We start from the raw sequence: 9,026 nt of genomic DNA on the forward strand, positions 1-9,026 counted from the left end.
AAAAAATCTGTTTGATATGGATGGCTCAAAGGAGTTTTGGGGAAATGCAAGAGAACAGAAATTCCCTCTCTTGGAAGTAGCAAGCAAGTTTTTGTCATAGTAAAATTTGGTAACAACTCATCCATTAGAAAATATTTGGAAAGATCTGAAGGAGCAAACTGAAAGTGAAGAGACAGAGCTGTATGTCGAATAAACTTTCAGACAAAAAGGTAAAGAAAGTCAAACAGAAGATAGGAATTCCTCTCTGTATTCTTCAAATCTTTACTGAGGGAGCAAATGTTGTGACTATTATCTTTTAGCTTACTGCAATGACTCAGGACATGTTTGTTACTACTCTGTTGTCTTTTCTCTCTCCAAGAACTGAATTTTATTGCCAAAGCAAGATGCACATTTTCAAAAACTACTTATAAGATAAAAGAACTAGTGGAATGAAAAACTAAAGGAAGATCCAGGATGCATCTTCATCTACACCTGTAAACAAGGCATACACCTCATTGTTAGTGTTAACAGCGCAGTCTGCATTTGACGGAACTTCCCAGGGAATAAGAGAAAATATTATTCTCAAAAGTAGCCTAATTATTATTGACTAGACACTGAATGTACAAGGATAGCACCTCACCCTGCATGCTGACTGCCTTTGGTGGGACCAGAGGTCATCTGATTATGCCCATCTCTTCAGGACCAGCACATTATGCAGGCAGGAGAGTGTATGTTTTCAGAACTCTGTTAGGTGTGTATCTGATGATCACAGCTGTGAGACCAATGTACAAGTTCATGTGCTTAGTGACAGCTGTTTAGTGCCCCAAAACATATGAAGCTACTCAATAAAATTAGTGACAGTAACTGTGTCTTCTCTGCACACACTTGTAGTTCATAAACTGTAGGGATAATAGTTAGCTTACCAGGAGAGCAGGTTAAAGGTTGCCAAGTTATGTCGTTGCAGCAAGGTGAAAGAGTGCACACAGACACAATTGCAGCTGGCCATTTCTAACTAGACCATGTAGCTGGGTCCTAGAAAGGCACCTAGAAAGTTTTGATGCCTATAAAAGCAGGAATGTATTTTATGAATGTATGTTATGTCAAAATATAGGATTTTGATGATTAGTAACATTTTTTCAGAAGATGTTATTGAAAATACAATCTGTAATTTTCTTTTTGAAAATTAGAATGTCTTTGTCTGTCAGTGTCAATCCTGAAAAGCATCTCCTTTACATATGTTTTTAGGACAGTTACCAATCCATTTGTATATAGTGATGTAACTCATTTTACACAGCAAACGCATTTATTGTGGAAATTACTCCTTGATATTCCAGAAATTTCTACAGAGTTTTAAGTATTAATAACTTGTTGGGGGGAATTCCTGTGTTAGTGAAAAAAGCTCTCACTGGCTTCTTCAGTTAAAGCAAGAGCACAGTTAGACTCTTTCCAAACTGAAGGCAAAATTCTCCCTCTTGTGGTTAAATGGAAGGCTTTACAGAATGTGATTTTCATTCACAAACTGTTCCTCAGAATGTAAAGGATGGAAAGCATTATTTGATATTTATTTTACATGTACAGTTTGAAATTTGCAGAATTTTGTCTACTTACAGGCATTGGAGGCTGAATAAAGAACTAGCATAAGCATTAAGCATTTGTCTGTTTGGAAACATTTGAAAGGAAAGCTTAATAGATCTTTTATTTGAGGATGTGAGATTCTGCATAGTGAGATGCTCTTTTAAGTTAGTTTGGCTTAGAGACCAATTTGTAATAATTGACTTCTGTTAGTTATTTTAATGGATGGCATATATAAATTTAATTAATTTTGACCCACTAGCCCACACTAATAATTCAGTCCAAAATACGTAGTCTTATTGAATCTCCCTTAGATTGCTGTTCCTCAAATTCACTAATAGTATAGTGATAGTACAATACACCATTCATGTGAAGGAATAATTTGTATTTTCTATTTCCTTCTTTAGTGGCATGGCAAAATTAAAAATGAAGAGCCTAACACATTACTCAAGACAGCTGCTATAACATACAGAACTAAGCCTGTGCTGAGCATGATATCCAGCAAACCAGATCAGCTTATTTGAAATACTGCTTTAAAAGAAGAAATGATTATTTGGAAAGTACCTATTTTTAGGTGCTCTTTAGGAAGAAGGAAAGGGGGAAATCTTCAGCTTGCTTACTGGGAGTTTTGGGGCTTCAATCTAATTAGTCTGGACTCCTTAACTGCTGGAAGGAGAATCTTGATTATAACTGATCGAAGGCTATCTTGAACAGGCTGTTTGTTCTTTTCCTTTGTTCACAATTGTACAGTTTTGCACCTTGGATCTACTTTTGGGAAGTTACCAGTTTGCTTTATCACAGTGCTGCTTAGTTTTGTGAAGGGGACAAAATGTACTAAACAGGAGACAAAAGAGTTGGAATGCAGTGAGAAAAATCGGAGTATTAACAGGATTGTTCCACTGTCTTAATAATTGCAGTTAAAATGCACAGTGGATCCCAGTAAGGCTTTTCTCAGAAATAGACCTACCAGCTTCATTGGGTATAAAATGTCACAGATTTAAAATACTTTGAAGGGACGTAGGAGCAGGAATGGTAGGGGAAGAAAGCAATTTTCTTTTGGTATCATCATTCTTGGGTGACCATTACCTCAGAAGTTTCCATTCATACTATTCCAAGAGGTGCAGCTATCAAGGGACACTCTTCTACTAAGGCATTATTAACACACCTGTGCTTTACCAGTAAACTGACTACTTTCCACCCACTGGGGAAGCTCTGTTTTAGTTTAATATACTCAGAGACTGCCTGTTAAAATATCTCTGTTCTCTTCAGTTTCTTTTCTGAAAAGAAAAGAAAAAGCCAAAAGAATATTGATAAAATAGACACCACGGCTTAGGCAGATAACTCACTTTGTCCCTTTGTATCAAAGGGACACCAGGCAAAGGATAAAAGGCGTTGCACTACTATTAATGAATTTTACTTTCAGTTGCACTGAGGGATGCGCGATGTCCTGTCCTCCCTGTTCATGTGCAGTCATTGAAGCAGGGAGGACTGCAGAGTCATGTGCTATTAAGGGACAAAGCTTTGTGCCCATCGCCTTTGGATTACATCTGTAACAATCATCTACTCCTTTTCCATCAGTATCATTGACCTTGCACAACTGAGACAGCTTCTATATTATTTAAGGCTTTAAGTTATGGTGATAAAACTATGAAATATACTTAAGACACATGGAGCATGGTTACCACCAACTCTCAAGGGCAAAGAGCCCCAGCATAGAAGCCATTTTGTGGCACTGGCAACCATTGCGTTCTGTCCTAATGTCACTGTGGGGCTGCTGGTGGCTTCACTGTGTGCGAATGTGAAGTGAGTTAGTGTCTTCAGCTCTTCATGTCCACTTCTCTATGTGTGGACATGATGATCAATTAAAAAATGTTTACGTTTTTTTTTTTTAAATAAGAGTCTGGAAAGTAAAGCTTGTTCACGTATGCCTTTTACTTGCAGTACTTTCAGAGTAATTCAAGTATTTTTAGTACTTTTGAGTTTTCTGTATCTGTGGTATATATATTTCACCTGCACACTGCAGAAGCTGTGTTTGCTGCATTCATGAACTGAACTTGATTTCTCATATGCATCTTGCTACTCTGTCCAGCCTGGCAGATTGATGTGTCATCTTCACTCCTTATAGGATTCGATTATATTCCACTTGAGAAACATTATATCTCCTGAAAAGGCACTAACTTGAGTTTATATAACCCTAAAATCCTTCTAGATGAAAATTAATTTTTTCCTACAAGTGATACTGCTCGCAAATAAGAGGAATGGAAAGCAGTACTGATACCTTCCTTCTTGTGCATATAGTACAATCAGCTCTTTAGCAAAAGATCATAATGCAATACTGCAATTTTGATTTTGCCAGCTGCTCATAGATTGGCACAGCAGTCCCTTAACAGACGCCTGGGGTCAGAAATATTTCTGAACATCTTACCTGAACTGTTCCACTTTATAATTAATTCATTCCTTTAATTACCATGAACTATTAATACTCTATTCATTTTCCCCCTTTCTATTTGATAGTTAGAAAGTTCATAACAACTTTTTCAAATCCTTGAATCACCCACAATGCCCCGTTTCAGTATCTGGACAATTCTTTGTAACTGTTACTGTATTCTATGCTTTGCTCTGTTTCTTGAGAACAAAAAAAATATCTGCTTCTTCAGTGCCTTTTCAAAGTCAGAAGACCAATATTAATCTTGCTAATCCACTGGTAGTCTCATTAGGTCATATAAGTAGGAAATAAAAAAATTCTGTTTCTGAATGTGTTTGTGGCATTTAAATAGCAATAAGAGATGCTTATTCATTACCTGAACACATTTGCTGCCCTTCCCCCTCCTCAGCCACTGACTTGCAAGATGTCAGCTAATTTATTAAGAAATTCTTGTATTACAATTATACAACATACTAATAGAAAAATTAACACTTAAGAAAAGAGATTAATTGTGTTTCTGTCAAGTTTATTAAAAAGGTAATTGCTACGAGCTGTCAAACAAATAATTTTCCTTTCAACAGACAGAAAAACTTCTGCTGTAGAGGGACTGGTAGAATAGAAATGGGACACTTCTGGTAACAAACACGAAGACAGAGATGGTAGATCACCAAAAATTTCATTTGAGAAATTGCATACTACAGAATCTGGATCTTCTCTTTGCCATGGATTCTTTATTACCTGATTTTTATAGGCAGCATCTGGGTGAGAACTATCCTCCTAATGAGAATTAGCTATATATGTCATATTTTATTTGTGTCTAATAGAAGACTAGACACAAAGAAAAACACAAATCTATGGGGCTGGATGATGTGAGTTCCAGGGTCCTAAAGAGACTGGCTGATGTGATTGTCAAGCCACTTTCTATCTTATTTGAAAAGTCATGACAAAGTCCCTGGTGACTGGAAAAAGGAAAACATCACTCCTATTTTAAAGAAAGAGAGAAAGGAAGACATGGAGAACTACAGGCCGAAGAGCCTCATGTCTGTACCTGGAAAAATCATTCAACAGACCGTTCTGGAAGCTATGTTAAGGCATGTGACAAATGACAGGAGGTGATCTGAGACTATCAGCACAGCTTTTCCAGGGGCAGATCATGCCTAACCCATCTATTGGCCTTTTACAATGGAATGACAGCATCTGTGGACAAAAAAGGGTAACTGATATAGTCTACCTGAACTTGTGCAAGGCCTTTGACATAGTCCCACACCACGTCCTTATCTCTGGATTGGAGATAAATGGATTTGAAGGGTGAACTATTTGACAGATAAAGCATTACTTGAATGGTCATAGCCAGAGAGTTGTGGGTAACAACTCTACATCAAGGTAGAGGCTGTCCTGAGTTGTCTCTCTCAGAGGTCTGCTTTGGGACCAGGACTCTCTAACGTCTTTACAAATGATATGGGCAGTGAGATTGATTGCACTCTCAGCAAGTTTGCTGGCGCCAATAAGCCGAGTGGTACAGTTGATACTATGGATGGAAGGGATGACTTCTAGTGGGACCTGGACAGGCTTCAGAAATGAGCCCATTGGAACCTAATGAGATCCAAGGAGGCCAAGTACAAGGTGTTGTACTTGGGCCAAGGCAGTCCCAGGTGTGTATGCAGGCTGGGAAGAGAACTCCTTGAGAGCAGTCCTGTGAAGAAGAACATAGAGTTCTGGTGGACCATAAGCTTGACATGAGCCAACAGTGTGTGGAAGGCCAATAGTATCTTGGGCTGCATCAAAAAAGGGGTGGCCAGCAGCACAAGGAAGTTGATTGTCCCCCCCTACTCTGCCCTTACAAGGTCCTATGGGTAGTACTATGTCCATGTCTGAGGTCCCCAAGCAAGAATGATGCAGAACTGTTTAAGTGGGGTGAGAGGAGGTCCACAAAGATGATCAGAGGTCTTGAGCACCTCTCTTATGAAGAAAGGTCAAGGAAGCTGGAGTTGTTCCATTTGCAAAAGAGAAGGCCTCAGGGTGACCTCATTGCAGCTTTCTAGTACTTGAAAGGAGCTGTCATGGTTTTCCATAAGTATTCCATATCATGGCATTCTGCAATGAACTAATGGAAATGGGACAGCTGCTAAGGGAGAAGTATAGTTCCCCAAATGCTCTGGTCTTTCCTACTTTGTTTCCAGGAGGTAAATACAAAGTGACAGTCATGTAAGGATATCCCTTTTTGCTCCCCACCCCCGAATATGCAGCACAGATAGGCGTCACTCGTTTTCCCATTTGTTTCATTTATTACTCTTGATTCCTTTTATGTCATATGGTCTCACATTCCTTTACTATTTTTAATATAATAGTGTTCTCTTTATCTCTGTCGAGCAGCATCTCGCCCTTCTCACTTCTCTTCTGGCTTCCTTTGGGGAGGACTTGTGGGTGGAGAGGGCTAGTAGAGCTAAGTTTCTGTTGCACGGCATGGAAAAAGAATTCAACCTGTGACTGTTATTGGTACCCAGTGTGGGACATGATAGCAGTGAAGATAATAGATTTGACCAGAGCATACTGTGATTTTGGACAAAAATCTTCACACTATGCCAACTTGCTGCTGATAGCTAAAAATAGCAAAAATTGGATTTTTCTCCCATTCAACACAATCTTTTAAGGAATTGCACACACCATGCTTCACACTGTGTTACTTAAAACCTATTGGAGCTTTTCTTAAGAAAACCACTCTATTTTCTGGGGCTATATATATATATATGACAGCTTAAGAGAACTGATGGTTACACACATCTGGTGTTTGTGTGGTATGTAGCACAGTTAAGCATTAAAAATTACACTCCCAGGAGTGTCAATATTTTTACTTACTCCACTACCTTCTCAGGGACTTTGCCAATGGAACAAGAGATATTTAAACATGTTTTCAATTTTTAGTCCTCTCACATTTTTCCTTTTCTCCCCCTTGAAATTTTCACACAGTTCTAGACTGTCCAAACTAGCATAATGATATTGTCATGTTTCCTGAATGTGTTCCTCTGTATCAGTATTGGTCATGGATCTTCCCCAAAGCTGAATAACACTGAATGGCAGTGGATGTGGAGGAATTTGGGAGAAAAATTAGAGAAGTGGGCACCCTGAAAATTGAGGCAAGTATTTAAGAGAGGACTATTGTAGCTCTGGCAGATCTAGGGAGGCACAAATTATGTGGGGCCTGGCTTATGCCTACCGAGCCCTACTGAACACTTAACAAGGGAAAGAGAGTGTCTCTGAACTTGCAATGGAGAAAAAAACCTGCACTGGTGTTGCCTCTATAGGAGAAAGAAAGTTGCAGTGAAGGTCATCTTGTCTATAATGAAAAGAGGAAAAAGAAAGAGGAGACAGAAGTAGAGGAAGAGGAAGGGGATGAAGCAATGGAAAAAAAAATTGAAAAAAACACTGACAAAACATGATCTGAAACACACAAAGATGAGGAAGAGATGGCAATGATCCAAACTCTAAGCCTGAATGTCATGGTTTGGACTTGTTCAGCCTGGTTTTGTGACAAGGGTGAGAAGGGACCCATGGATCCATGCTCTGTAGAAATGTGGGGGGAAAGGAAAAGGTAGGGAGATGGGCCTTGATGAGAAAGAACAGCAGCAGTGAGCTAAAGGGAGAAAAAATTCATTTACTAAATATAGTAACAGAATGTGAAATAATACAGTATAATACAATATGATTGAAATTGAAGCTAATAAATAAAATGCCGAAGAGAGTTTCCAAAACTGAAGTCTTAATTCTAATGCTGTTGGTGAGAGCCAGGGAGCAAAGAGAGAAGTTTCATGACTTCTAGTCCATTTTATCATTCTGTCTGAATGGAAAACAGAAATGGAAGAATGAAGTCTTCTGGGAGTTATGGTTCATTCTTCTCTTCTGAGACCAAGCAACTGGAAATGTTGACAATCCATGGAACTTCAGGAGTAACTGTTTAACTCCCACCTCACTGCATGTTGTTATAACGTGGAATACTGGTGAAAAAACATAAAATCATGTTACTGACTGAGACTTAAGACATGTAACAAGATTTTAGCCGATATCCAAATGAAAGTGTTGTCACCTGGTAGCTCCAGTGCTGAGACAATGGAGCCTATAGTGAAAGTCTGGAGGGCAGTGAAGCCTGCCAGCTGGGATCTCTTGCTGAGGACCCAGTCATTAACAGAACAATTGGCAAAAAGGGTGATCAGGCTTGCACCCTCTGGAAGTGAATCCTTACAGCCATGAAGGAGAGAGATCCTTTCAAAGAAAAATGTGATGCCTAATCTAATTAAATGGATCACTGCTGAAAAACGTGTCTGGAGATACCAGAGATATTCAAATTATTGGCTGTGGTGAAGATGCTGTATGATAATGTATTTGATCCTCATACAATCCGTGATTCCAAAAGAGCTAGATGTTCACCAGTTCTGTGGCAGAAAGTCACATCCTTTACAGAGGACCCTTCCATTGTGGGACTGCTGCAACTAGAATAATAGCAGATGCCAGTTGCTACTGCAACAGTACACAGGCATCGGTATTATACTAACCAGGACTCACTGATTCTCATTCATAAGCTGATCTGTCAACTTGAGAGCCAAGTAATGATCAGCAAGACTTGCTTATCCTTCAACAGCTCCATATGACCAGTATGAAAAGTAGGTGGAGAGTGGAGGCTGACAGTGGACTATCATGGCCTGAATGAAGTTACACTGCTGTTAAATGCTGCTGGGTGAACTTCACTGTGAACTGGAACCAAAGGTAGCCTGGTGACATGCCACAGCTGATATTGCCAATGCATTCTTCTCCATCCCTTTGGCAGCAAAGTGCAGGCCACACTTTGCCTTCAATGGAAGGGACATTCAGTATACCTGGAACTGTTTACCCCATGGGTGGAAACGTAGAGCCCAACCATCTTCAATAGGCTAATCCAGATTGCAGTGGAGCAGGGTGAAGCTTCTGAGCACCTGCAATACACTGATGACATCATCACGTGGGGCAATATTGCAGAGGGAGTTTTTGAAAAAGGGAGAAAATCATAGAATCACCAAGG

At 39.4% G+C, this 9,026-nt stretch overlaps 1 protein-coding gene across 1 annotated transcript in view; it reads left to right on the plus strand.

Moving 5' to 3' along the window:
- Positions 1-9,026, plus strand: part of SLC1A1 (solute carrier family 1 member 1) — a 53,429-nt gene that overhangs the window by 17,581 nt on the left and 26,822 nt on the right.

Source organism: Meleagris gallopavo, chromosome Z (genome assembly GCF_000146605.3).
Source record: "Meleagris gallopavo isolate NT-WF06-2002-E0010 breed Aviagen turkey brand Nicholas breeding stock chromosome Z, Turkey_5.1, whole genome shotgun sequence".
NCBI classification, from domain to species: Eukaryota; Metazoa; Chordata; class Aves; order Galliformes; family Phasianidae; genus Meleagris; species Meleagris gallopavo.